We start from the raw sequence: 12,594 nt of genomic DNA, 5'->3' as shown, positions 1-12,594 counted from the left end.
TTTCTCTGGTACTGCACGTGTTTCACATTCTAGTTCCCGTTCCCAGTATATAAGCAATAGAGGAGAGAAGGTTGAGGTGGGGGGACTTGGCTCCTTCTCCACATTCTCTTCCTCCGAACTTTAAAGGGACTGAAGGTACATTGCTATCTTCGTCTAGAGCCTTATGAATAGGCCTTGTTTTCCAGGCCTGAATGACGTGTGAGGCGACCGTGATTTTGTTAATTGTGTCCTTCTATTAAATGTTATTTGATTCCATTATACTGGGTGCTATTACTCTCCTTGGCCCTTGGAGACTTGGTTGCTCCATTCTGCATGGGCTTTCTGCAGCTTTAATTGAACAATACTGGGCACTTGCAATTGTTCAAGCCTGTACTTAATCTAAGAGAAATATGTCCGGCGTATGTAGCTTATCCTCTTTGACTCCTTTCTGGTCTTGCAGTTGCTTCTTGCTCTGACATACTTGATTCTGTACCAAGCAAATAACCTTTATTCTTGCATGAATCTGTATTCCAGTGCCTGCCAGCGCTGCAGACTTCTTTCCCCTCTCGAGGCTTCTCGCTTACTTTTGCACAATGCAGACGTCCATTTTCTCAACAAGGCTGGTTTACCTGCGTTCTATTTCCTACTTTAGCAAGCTTCTACGTTGCCTTATCTGTCTCGCCTTGCTGCATTTATACATCTATTACATCTCTTGTTGCTTATCTTCTTAGTTTTCAGGTGTTGAGCAAAATCTTTTCCTCTTTTTTTCGGGGACTAGGGTGATTGAGGAGATAAGCGTATTTAGAAACAATTTCACCACTAGCTTCCCACCTTCCCAACACAACGGCCGTGGAGCGACTACTCCATGAATGACAATAACTTTCACTCAGCTGTGAATATCAACATCAGTTCAGGTATCAAGAAACATATTTGGTTAGGCATACAAAACAATATAAAAACATCTATTATAAAAAACACATGGACAATTCACTAAAAAAGGGGGGGCCTAATAAGGGCCATTCAAACAATCAACGTTTTTTTGAAGAAACATAAGAGGAATAAATCACATGAAGATGGATGTAACAAGGTAAATCAACATACAGCTTTCTGCATTCAAAGGTGTGTGATGTAACTCTGGTGATTTAAGCAATCATGAATACATTTCTATTTATCATGCCACTTCTACACTTAATCGTGTTTCTGGAGGTAGAGAAACACCTAAACGGGTTGATTCCTGATGTTAGTGTGTTGTCAGCCCCCGTCTTCAGGACGCTACCAAACGTTAATACTAGGATCGATCGATTTGGCTGTCTGCACTTGACCATGTGCACTGCCATTTCTACCTCAAAATTAAAATAAAAACCATGTTTTGAAACCAGGATACTTGTATATTACTCATAGAAATTGTTACTAGGACACACAGCAAGGGGAGTAGTCATCCAACTAATCTGCTACTCTCGTAGTTTCTTGCGGGTGTGGTAGTGAGTTATAAAATTGCTATGCATAAAGCTTATGCGTCAGAATAAATCCAGGGCTGAAAACCAAAGAGAAACTTAATTTATCTCTTCTTGTCTTTGTTGCAAAATGATCTATTACATAGATCATTTTCATTTACCCACATCTTAACTGTCGGGTTATCTTCTTAGTGCATATGGTTTTCTTCATCTTTGCATATATTTACTTTGTCACATCAGTCGTATCTTCATTTTTATATATTCATATGTTGGTTTTAGTGTGTCCTTGTATCTTTTCTTCTTCACAACATCACTTCACATCTGTCAGACTTTACTTATAGTTCTTCTATGTCCAGTGGTGTCTGCAGTCTCATGTCTACCGCATCCGTTCGGGGATACATTCAGTACGGTTGTCTGAGCGCATAACGTCTCTCGTATCTCCGATGCGATATTGGGATGATACCAGGTGTCAAACACAGTGCTTTCTTGTAATTCATCCAGTATGCTGGAAGTGAGGGTGTGCGCTCTATAAATGACATGTATGTCTGCCTCTCTACAAAAACAATTCACAAAAAGGGCACTTAATAACAATACGGATGCCATTTTAGAATATACCCGCAAGAGAAATACATCGGAAAGATTTGTCTTTGTGAGTACATTTTCAGATCTTTTGGATGACATAACAAAAATTCAACAGAATTCAGACGAAGGATAAGGTTGCTGAGCCACCGATTTGTGCTTTTAAGAGCAGTAGGACTTTTAAGGAAATCCTCACCAAAAATAACATTCGAATCCCAATAGAGAAAGAAAAGAGCCTCCCCAAATGATGGGGATTGAATAGGATTGAGGGCCAACCCCTTGTGGGAATTGCTTGTGACTTAACGCAGATTAGAGTTGAGTGTGACCTGGGTTTCAATACTTCATGGCGCCAACTAGCTTTTACCAACTGCAATACCGACATGGTCATCTATGCCATATGGTGCCCATGTAAACTATTATATATTGGGAAGACTGAGAGAAAAATCTAAACCAGAATCACTGTACACAAAATTTGCATTAACAATAAGATTATCACAGCACCACTGGAGCCCCGATCTCTGCAATACACAACACAGCTGTGCAGGCCTTGCTGACCACAAACACCCACTTGCTCAGGTGCAAAGGTTCTCCGGTTGGTCTGTGTAATGCACTGTACCATATACTGCAAAATAAAGTCAGAAGAAAGCATAATCTTTGTCTTCGAATATACCAGAAGCTGGCACCATGACCCCAAAGCTTCATAATGGTTTACTAAACATTCTTCTGCTGGTAAAATTCAGCCTCTTCCTCAATGCTGGCCCATCTCTTCTCATACAAAACAACAAACCAGCTGCAGGAACCAAAACCTTCCCTGGCTTCTCATCCAAATAAGCACTATTAAGAGTGAAGAAGGAAAACAAACTGAAAACTGCTTTTAATATCTCAAAGTACTGAAATGCCTTGTTCACTGCAACCCTTAACTCAACCCCAGGTGTAGCCAGGATTATCTCATACGTTGGGCCTGAAGCTAATGTAGTTGTGCCCACCGTAGCGACATTAACATCTATAAATGCAGACAGCCCTTGGGTGGGCCTTGCCCGCTCAGACCCTACCCTGTCTACGACTCTGAGCATAACCTCCCCAACCAGTGTGCCCTTCTCTACCACAGCTCCTGTTTTTCCTTTGAGGATGGTTCCATTCTTCTCCCCTGCAGAGTCTGCTCCTCCTTCTGAACCCTCAAAGAATCATCAGGTCTCCCCCTCAGAATCCTGCATTATTTCCTCATCTCCTGCCCTCTTAGGACCAACCATCCCTGTCGCCCTTCTGCCTTCCCAATCCCAGCAGACAAACTTAAGTGCAGCCCAATAAGGCAATCATCCACCTGAATCACCTAGACCTGCATCACTGGGCCTAATTCTCCCCTCTTTACATCGCTACAGAAACGGCACAACACTCACCGTCCTATCCAACAGTACAAATTCACTAAAACGTACCTGCAACGCCGGAATCATGAATGTTGCACTGATATCCTCAGATTGAGATGGGGAGGTCCACGCTTAAGACTTTAATGTTCAATGCGACGAGATCCCCGGACTGGTTCTGCAGAGCACCAAGGGGTTGAGGTGGCGGCTCAAGGAGCCTGGGCCTGCCAGAGCCAGTGGATGATGGACCCAGGAGTTAAATGGGGCAGATTCCCCCGTCTCAGTCTCTCGGTGGCTGACAGTCCTCTTATAATTGATCTCTTATAACGCACTTGATATAATAATAAATACTTTATTGTGATATAATCCAGAAATTGGATTTTACACAACTCATACATATACATAATAGACAAGAACAAACTATATATGAAATAAGTAAATTAGGTTAGATAATACAGGATACAGCAGAATACAACATACAACAACATGGGTGACAAACTACAATATAAAAGCAATATAAAACAGCTAACATATGATCTTTTGTTAATCAGAATTCTCTAGTTGATATACTCTAAAATAGATGAATGTCAGATTTATTTATGCAATGATTAAGGAATTATAGACAAGAAGTAGTTTATGGCCACAAGCTCAGGATACCTCGACTATGGCAATCGATTTTAAAGGTCTAAGAGGCGATCAAATCATTGCTAGAATAGGGATATGTCATGGTCAGCAATTTACAGACATTTACCAGACCATAGATTCACACAGTCACCAAGTCAAAATGGTATACTGACTTCCAGATATATTTAAGTTTATATCTGGAGTAAAGGCTTGATATGGGTCCATACCCTAAAGAGTGCTAGCTGAAGGCTAAAGGAGACTATATTCAGACAGCCATACCAGAAGTCTTCTTCTTTTATCACCTCATAATTGTGGACCCATTTTTCATATGCACCCATATATGTAGGGCCCAGTTTTGGGCAGAGTGTTAGAACATGTCGGGTGGATTCAAGTACTCCTGCCCCCTGACAGATTCAACAGATCCTGGCCTCTCGAGGAATGTTCAACCGAGGGCCAGTAATAGTAAGAACCGGTAGCTGATTTGTTCTTAATTGCAACAGGAACCGTCTAACTTCAGGGGCCATAGATAACATTAAGTAAGCCTGAGTTTTTAGGTATCTGTGGGTGACATGAGAGACTGCCTAATACCCACTAAGCATGGATAAGTGGTCTGTATTCATACATCAATCCCACTTATTCAGTTTATCTTCAAATGCTTTTTTTTGGTGGATATATGGTAGATGTTTCAGTTTTTCATAAGGCCAATCAATCTCTGCAAATAATGATTCATTCAGCTCTTTGTATGATCCACCCCGGGGATGTTTTTCTGAATCATAGCTATGCCTTGCCAACCTGAGCAATTTGCAGCGGGGGTTTGCTCGAGCTTTCAAATAGAAGGAACCTTGCGCACGCAGTGCCATCCCTCTCAGGGAAATGAGCCCCAGTTCTAATCTTAAGTATTGTACTGAGCAGGATGGTCCCTGGCCAAAAACAGTGTGCCAATAGTGACCTTCTAAGATGTTGAGCCAAGTTAGATCTTGCATGGATAATGCCTCCAGGCCATATAGAATTGCGGGTACAAAGCATTGCTGGTACAATTTCAGCATACCTGCCATGCTAAAACCTGCAGTGCCCTTTGCAAATCTACAGGCCTGGAGGGTAAGCAATTTTGCTCTCTGTTTTTTATTTATTATTATTGCTTCGTAGTCGGACAGTGGTTTGAAGTCTAAACCCAAGTACGGATATTGCTCCACCACCGCTATTGGTCCCACATTGGAATCAATACCAGTTTGTTTAGGGCCTTTTCTTGCAATAGTCATTATTTTTGTTTTTCCCAGATTTATGACCAGTCCCAACTGTGAGGAGTATACCAGTAACTCATTAAGTAGGTTCTTAATACCGTACATCGTGCGATCAAAGAGGATCAGGTCATCCGCATAAAGCATTCCCGTAATCGGTGTTTCACTAAATTTGGGAGGGCAATTTGACTTTGATGACATACGGTCCAACAGATCGGCTATATATAGGATGTACAGCATAGGCGCAGTTACGCAGCCTTGCTTAACTCCCATATTAATGCAGATCTCCTCTGTGACCTCCCCCCGATCATTGAGTCGGAACCTAGTGGTGGTGTAGCTATGCATAGATATCAATATGTTAAGAATCCACCTTGGGCAATCCATGTCCTTCAGTTTTGACCACAGGATGTCACGGCCCACCAGGTCAAAAGCACTAGTAAAGCCTACAAATACAATATATAGTGAGGAATCCTTGCAGCTCATGGTATTGTTGATTAGCTGGTCAAGGACCCTAATATTATGAGTAGTGCTTGCCCCTGGCCTAAAGCCCATTTGTGCATAATTCAGGATCTGTTTTTCAGTGACCCATTTTTCAATTTCTTTGAGTACCAAAGTGTTGAAGATTTTACTAGTTACGTCTAGCATAGAGAGTTGGCGGTAATTGGCAGGTGAAGTTCGCTCCCCCTTTTTATATACTGGAATAAGCACAGATTTCTTCCAGGAGGATGGAATTTGGCAGGATCTACACATTCTAGGATATAGCGTGAGCAATATCTGCACCCAGTTATGTGGATCCTTTTTCAGTACAGAGTTGGCTAAACCGTTTGGACCTGGGGCATTTGAGGTTTTTAGATTCAAGATGGTCCGTTTTATAATCTTGTAACTAAGGGGGAGAGGCCAATTCATTACCCCCACCATACTGTGTGTGTTAGTCACATTATCTCTGTAGAATGTATTAGAGATATATTCTACCCATTTTTCCCCCAAAATGGGATTTAAAACCTTCAGCTTCTGTTCTCCCCCCACCTGGGCCCGTATTTGCCAAATCTTGCGGCTGTTTTTACTGCTAAGGGCTTCTGCAAACTTCTGCCATTGAGATCTTTTTTGTGTCTGGCGGTACCTTCTTAGCCAACTACGATATTTTCGTTTTATCTCTAAGATCTCAAGGTTGAGTAGGCCCTCCTCAATTTTTGCTGTTTTTTGCACTCTTAGGGCTGTTAGGGCTCGCAGCATAGCACGTTTCTGATCTCTTATATTTACATAGAATTTTAGAGTGCCACCCCCCCCCTTCCAACTTATCCCCGGGGTAGGGTTACCTTTGAAAAGTGAATGTGTTAAATGTGTAATCCAACATTCGATTTCCTCAGGGCACTTTTCCCACATTAGCTGTTTAATATTCGTGTGGTTGGGGAAGGAGATAGTATTCATTTTATCAATATTTCGCTGGGTCCATCTGATCTTATTACCAGCATGATTAGGTAACATTTCGTTATAGGTACCATCCTCAACCATATCCCCACCACCCTCCACACACAACGTGAGGGTTCTGTGATAACTATATTCATTCAACTTAATACTTAGTTGCAGGACATGAGGCAGGATGCAAACTGATGCAGCCATATAGTCAAGCACAGATCACTTTTTTCCAACTGCCCAAGATTCTTTCCCCGGTATGTCCCCCCTTGTTCGACCATTTACTAGGGTCAAGTTCCATTCCTTTAGGATATCCAGCCATAATCTCCCTCTATTGTTACTCTTAGTCAGGGGCAAGTTACTCATGTTCTGTACATAGCGGGAGTTCCCACATCCTTCCAAGTCAAGGCACTTAGCGTTCAGATCCCCACAGAGTATAACAGCTGACGTTTTTTCCCCGATGCACCAGCCGGTTAACAATGCGTCAAGTTTGTCCCCTAATATTTCTGTATTCTGATCACCAGGGGGGTCATATATGTTGATAATAATCAAAATTTCATTAACCCCTGCCCAACCACCCGTGGTCTTATTTGGATCGCCAAAACATTTCCCCCGGGCTATCCTGATGGATCAATTTGGGTTGTATGAGGATTTGACACATGTAAGAAGGCCCCCTTTCGGTCTTCCCCTTTCTCCCCTTATTGCCATAGATTGGTAAGTTATATAGCCATCAAATTCCAGTTCAAAAGTTACTCAAGATTCCTGTTATAGAAATAGGTCAGCAGATAATAGGAGGTCGCGAGAGGCTCCCTCATTCAGCCAATGGCTGAATCCCCTTGTGTTCCAGCTAATAATGTTTGAAGTTCATCCTCTTTTTTTCTGGGTGAACATTCCTTGCAGCCACTCCCATCCTTGCTCGTCACTGAGTCTTTGTGCAGATTTTGTTTTGGCTGTCGCGGCGGGACTAGAGGTACAAGCACAGGAACATTTTTGAAACTTTTCCACCCTCGGGTCAATCGCAAGGGCACGTCTAATAAGTAACCTAAATGTTCCAGCGAAGCCCGATTTGCCCTTTTCATGGAGACTGTTTCGGGCAAACAGCAGTGTATTGTTGTAAGTTTCACTCCCTTTATTCGTGAAGGTTCCACGAAGTCAACATCACTGGAGTTTAATATTCGTAGAGATGGTATTTTCGAAAAGAGGGTAAAAAGGGTAGGTCGATTTAATTGAATGCAAGTTTTTCCACCCTCCACCTGGGATATCGTCACATTTTTTGTATCTATTTTACCTGGCACCGGAGGCCCACCGCCGCTCATAAGGGGCGTTTGGGAAGGAGACTGGAGACGAGCTGGCTAATGGACGATCAGCTGGGCCATTTTAGCCAGCAATCGGAAGCCCAGATGACTGCCTGTACTGAAACAGGCTCTGCCACGCAAAATTCGGTATCAATACCTAGGCAGGAGCCCGAGGTCCCCTGACAGAATGTAGCATAAGAGCAGTTCATGTCCAATCTGGAAATGGACAGAACAGGAAAATCCATTTATACATTCTCCCCCCTTCCCGCCTTTACCCACACCCTTAATTAACTATGGCAGATTGCATTTTCCTGTGATGTTACGTCCGGCTCATTCAAAGGGTGCGCTTTAGGAACCCCCACCCTTTCACAGCACTAGCTTAACTCTCCCCAAACTACTATTCAGATAAAGCTGCACGCTGGTGCAATGCTACAGATGCAACAGGGAAACAAAGGGTGCACACTGGGCACACGGTGAGGCTTCCTCTCCTAACCAAACTATGTGATCCTGGGCAGATCACGCTACCTGAAAGGGTCTTATCCCCTTTGCCTGGTATCAGGTAATAAAATCACCGAAAAAATGTGACCGGTAAAAAAAAATTCTGTGGTTTGACCCGGTAAAGGTGTACCCCATTATACCATTTAAGGGGAGCGGGGTTGTGGGGGTTTCTCCCGCTCCCCTTAAATGGTATAATGGGTCCGGGGCTTGCCGGGGTGGCCCCCGCCTCCTCTACATGATTGTGGCGGCAAAACCACAGCATTTTTGCTGCGATATATTGTATTCACGGCCCTTTTTGCTGCGATTTTAAGACATGGAACCCTTTGCCTGCAAAGCCAGGATCGCCTGGAAGAAATTCTGCTTATAGTTCACTGCACAGAAAGCGTCACTTGCGCATGGCCTACGAGACTATAGAGTGTGCCCCGGGTTACGTATACTAACAGTGATCACGGATATAGTGCACACCCAGGCTGGCGTGCTCTTACTTGTGTACAGGTGCGCTATAGGATTAAATAAAATAAATAAAACCAACAAACAAACAAACACACTTTTCTCGGTCATGACATCGTCCCTGGCAGGGTCTCCTCTAACAGAGCACTGAATTACATGGTGTACCACAGGGTTTGATGGCGGTGAGGCTGGCCTGGTGGCTGGACCCTGTGCCAGGAACGTGCCAGCGGAATGTCTTCTGTTCTTCGCCACCTCACATGCAGTGGCGGGTGGGGTCCAAGTGGGGCTCTGACTTATGCACGGGTGCCGTGCCGTGAAGTACGAATGCACACACACATAATGATCACAGTTTAGTATAATGGGGCGGCCAATCAGATTGCAGGGGCAGCACGTGCCCCCACCCCTACTCACGTGGCCTAGTGGATGTGGCTATGGGGTTCTCCCGCTGCCACCCAGTTTGGAATCTAAAGTGGCCTTCTTACCTGCCAAACATTGCTTTGGCTTTTTTGCACCTGCGGGTGCCACATACTGCACCCACTGGTGTCTGCTGGGGAACAAACGCTCCCTTCGGGCTTACGCCCATTAGCAGCTGCGGCTGCTGCTGCTCAGCCCAAGGCTGGAGGCACTAAGCCAGCTCACTGTTGCTGATATTATGATAGGTTGATATGATAGGTTATTTATAACACGCTTAATACCCAGAGGTTTCTAAGCGCGGACACAGGGATCGAACCTGCGTTGCTCTGTGTCGTCTTGCTTCCAAGGCGAGGAGGTTGCTGCTGAGCTAGCCTCCCTCTCCGGGAAGCTGAACTGCCAGGATGCACACCCGTAACCAAGAGATTGTACACAGATATCTGCGCATGGCGCCTCAACCTACTGGGGTACCTTCCACATTACACAAACGACCTTAGGATAGGTGACTAAAATAAGGTTGGTACCTAAGAAACCTAATTGAGAGGGGAAAGTAGAGTAAAACGAAAATGTGGAGGACGCAAGGCTTTCAGTTAATCACGCAAATGAACAAGGGGGGACCTGGATATCCCTCTGCCGGATATGAGTCCCGATTACAAGAGCCTTACTCAAAGTCTTTAGCTCACTATCTTTCACAGAGAAGAAATATCCCAAACATATCAATCTTTGTCACCAAAATGCTAGGCAATTCTCCTCTGAACAAGAGTACCAACAGCAACCCCAGACGCGTGTTTCGGTCTGGTTGGACCTCATCAGTAAGGTGAAGCTGTGCCTCTCTAAGGGTAGTGAGCAAGGGGTCCACATCTGGATTCCCCTAGTAATTTAGGGTGAGACCCAAAGTTACTTGAAATATGTAGATAACAAGGGGGGTCCTGGGAGACTCTCTCCCAGACATGAGTCCTGGTTACAAGAGCCTTACCCAGAGTCTTTAGCTCACTATCTTTCACAGAGGAGAAATATCCAGAACATATTGGACTTTGTCCTGCCCTGGGCCAGTCCAGCACCGAAATGCTATGGCAATTCTCCTCTGAACAAGAGTACCAACAGCAACCCCAGACACATGTTTTGGTCTGGTTGGACCTCATCAGTAGGGTGTAGCTGTGCCTCTCTAAGAGTAGTGAGCAATTAATCACAACATATTTCATTTCTCTGGGGCGCCTTCCATTGCATCATGTTTACACTTGTGTTTGCCATTACAGAAGGAGACCGGCCATATGCAAATCCACTTCCATCGGGCCTACAAAGGTGGCAGTTCGGTGTAAACGGGTTGGCATGTACCCCCTGCACGGGGACACAAGCAACCACAGGCATGCCTCGTGGTCTAGCAGAGCAGGGCCGGCTGCGCTTATTCGTGGCTGATCCCAGACTGATTTGCATGCAGTGGTTTGTGGGAGGCCCAGAGACACGCCAGAGATTACAGTGGAATCAAAGTCTCTCATGAAGATGGGGAGCAGGTGCAAGTGGATCTAGGTCACCTGGCCTAAGCCCCGCCCACCTGGTGCCTTCCTGCCTGCCGCTCTTTTTCACCACTTAGCAAGCCTCGCCCAACTGGTGCCTTCCTGCTTGCTGCTCTTTTTCACCACTTAGCAAGCCCCGCCCACCTGGTGCCTTCCTGCTTCCCGCTCTTTTTCACCACTTAGCAAGCCACGCCCACCTGGTGCCTTCCTGATTGCCGCTCTGTTTCCCTACTTAAGGAGCCCTCCAGCTTCTTTTCCTTTGCAGATGGGGAGCAGGTGCAAGTGGATCTAGGTCAGCTGGCCTAAGCCCCGCCCACCTGGTACCTTCCGGTCTGCTGCTCTTTTTCACCACTTAGCAAGCCCCGCCCACCTGGTGCCTTCCTTCACCATCACTGTCTTGTGGCCAATGCTGGATTTGACTTTTATGGACTTCATTCATTCACGGTGCGTCACTCTTTCTCAACTCTCATACTGAACTTCCTTTGCATCTTGTACTCATTGTGGCCCTGAATCATGCTGTTCCCATCTTCATCTTGAATCCTGGCTTGCAACATTATGTGTTACTACTGACTTCTGCAATTGTATTTGCTCTCCACTCTTGTTTCTCCACTCTTTTTGACTGCTTACTGTCTTCTCTCCTCCTTTCCCTTCTCCCTTTTCCTATCTCCTCCCCTTACTTTCTTCTGTGCACTGACTCTATCAGAATTGTCTCTGGACCTAATATGATAGCAACCTCTTCTGTTTCCTCCATCCTCCCATTACTGTTTTTTTCCTCCCCACCACCCCTTCAGCACTATCTGAAATGTCGTCAGGCCTAGTATGATAGTCGCTTGTTTTGTTCCTCCCCTCTCTTTCGGCACGCTCTCCCTCACCTTTTGATTTTCTCCGGCTCTACCAGAAATGTCGTCAGGCCTAGTACGGTAGTCGCCTGTCTGTTTTCATTTCCTTCCCACTCCCCCCCTCCCTTCCTTATCTATGTCTTAGCTCTTGCACCATCTGAAATGTCGTCAGGCCGAGTCGATAGTTAATTTCACATCCTTACTGTTTATGGCCTGTAAGAATGTGGTTGTATTTTCCCTTGTTCCCTCCCTTGCCTTGAAGTGCTTTGAAACACATTGGCCCTCATTACGACCCTGGCGGAAAGTGACTGACCTGACCGCCATAGCGTAAATAGCGTTTCCGCCATCGCACGACGGAGCAAAGTGCGGCCAATTCCGACCCATCGGGCATGAGCACTACGCCATGGCGGAAGTGCAAAGTCCGCGATGGCGGAAATGTCCCCAAAACGCGCCTCACCGCCGTCGTACGGCGCCCTAGGTGCAATTCCGCCACCCATCTTAGCGGTCACCGTAATGAGCGGCAACCGGAAAGTACGGTGACCGTAAACATACGGAAACGGAAGTAAAAACATGGGCCCGGAACGGGAAACAGCACGCCGTACACCTATAAAATCAGAATTCCCACACAACCATTAAAAATACTACCCTGAGACACATCCCAACCCGTCATCCACCCCAGTGAAAGCAATAGAAATGGGAAAAGTAGCGAAAAAAGCGTGCGACCGCAAGCGGCAGGTCCACTTCTCCCGTGAGGAACTCACCGTGCTTACAGAGACCCTCCAGGAGAATGCTGCCGTCGTCTTCTCCACGCAAATGACCAGGACGGCACTTGCGAACAAGAAGGCCATATGGGCCCTGGTGGCACAGCGGGTAAGTGCGGTGGGGACCGCACCCCGCAACCCACTGCAATGCAGAAAGCGATGGGACGACCTGCGGATA

This window comes from Ambystoma mexicanum, chromosome 1p, assembly GCF_040938575.1.
Source record: "Ambystoma mexicanum isolate Mex_15411 chromosome 1p, UKY_AmexF1_1, whole genome shotgun sequence".
NCBI classification, from domain to species: domain Eukaryota; kingdom Metazoa; phylum Chordata; class Amphibia; order Caudata; family Ambystomatidae; genus Ambystoma; species Ambystoma mexicanum.
This window is presented reverse-complemented; position numbering follows the sequence as displayed.